Below are 1738 nucleotides of genomic sequence, written 5' to 3'. Positions count from 1 at the left end.
AGTTATCGACGCTTTCGCTCATAACCCGACGTTTATTGCAATCAGAGCGACACACAGTTCGCTATTTATTCTTATTCTTTTGTCGCCGCCTTTGACTTTTTTTCGATTGGAGAGCGGCACGAATGTACATAGACACTGTTTCTATGTTTGCTTGAATGCAAAAATTCTTGCGTTTAGTATCCCGTTGCACCGCACCGCGTTGATTATTTCGAACGACGGAACTTCGAGTTCTCTGACACCATGTGAGAATGATACGACCGGTATGAGCGACTGTCAGCGCGAGACTGGTTTATTATTAATAAATGTTAGTTATTATATGCTCGCTATATGACAGACTCATCGAAAGTAAGTACTTCAGTACGGAAAACCGCTACAACCTTTGAAGTAGGAGATGTTGGTACTCTTGCTAAAATTACAGAAAGAGTATTTTCAGCAATTTTAATGAAATTACCGTAATACAATCATTGCAGAGAGGCGGTAACTTGTTGTCCAGAGGTTCAACGCGTTACAGATTGTATTGTATTTGATACATTGATGGCAGCCAGATCAGGCTGGCCGCGAAACCCCACAACAATCATGCTGTATACTTCTCTCGCCAACGAATGGACCCATAAAACTGCAGATTGTGTGTGATTATAAGCTACGCATAATGCATGCCTTGTGGGCAGCCCATGATTCCAAGTATTTAAGAAGTCGCATATTGGAAGAACACTGCTCGTTTATTTAATAATGAAGAATGGATATCAGGTGACCCAACATATCAATTCACAAAACACGTGATACGCCATATCGCAGTAATTCTACTTTAATGGACAGTGGTCGACAAGCTATGCAACAAAACACAGCCAATACCGCGTTAGAGTACAAAATTGTTTCGGAGCCCTTAGAAAAAGTTTTGCCGCTTGAGGGAAATGTGAATTTAAATAAAATACAGTGAAAGTGAAGTATTTTTTATTAAATGGGTACTCGTTTGCTGTGTGTTGCATAATATTTTATCGGAAGATCGCTGTTCTCCCCAATTTCAAGGCAATGAAATAAGTGAAGAGCTATATGATGGTACTGCTTTTCCTGCAGCCACGCCCACGCTAAAACGGTAGACGCTGTATGGTTTAATAATCGAATAAAATTTGAAATTATGCTATGTAGCAGAGAAAATATACATACTTTTCGTGAAGCAGACATATGTAATGTAATATCTCAACCAGCCACCGACGTAAAACCGTACGACCTATGTTGTGGGATTCTCGTGAAAACGAAAACTCACCACCGCATGACGGTGACGTTGCCGTTGCTTCTCTCTCTATCAACAGCAAGAGACCATAGCGATTATAAGAAATAAAATTAAATATTGCTCTATAATTATTATTGAACAATGGAAAAGTTGTTTTCGTCTCGCGGGACGATTATTTCAAGACGAATATTATTTACGTCTTCTCAAAATAATTATATAGACTTTATTTTTTTCGTCTCTCGGGACGTTTATTTCATGCCGAATATTATTTACGTCCTATCATAATAATTATATGGGATTTTTATTTTTTCCGTCTCGGGACGTTTATTTCAAGACGAATATTATTTACGTCTTCTCATAATAATTATATGGGCTTTTGTATTTTTTTTCGTCTCTTGGGACGTTTATTTCAAGACGAATATGATTTACGTCTTCTCATAATAATCATTCTACTAATAATACTTTTGTTGAATTAAAATTTTTTTATCGAATTCGGAGACATAGGGC

The sequence above is a fragment of the Rhagoletis pomonella genome, unplaced genomic scaffold, assembly GCF_013731165.1.
Source record: "Rhagoletis pomonella isolate Grant_MI unplaced genomic scaffold, Rhpom_1.0 Rhpom_scaffold_00001, whole genome shotgun sequence".
Taxonomy (NCBI): domain Eukaryota; kingdom Metazoa; phylum Arthropoda; class Insecta; order Diptera; family Tephritidae; genus Rhagoletis; species Rhagoletis pomonella.
The sequence above is the reverse complement of the archived record's forward strand: the minus strand, read 5'-3'. Positions refer to the sequence as shown.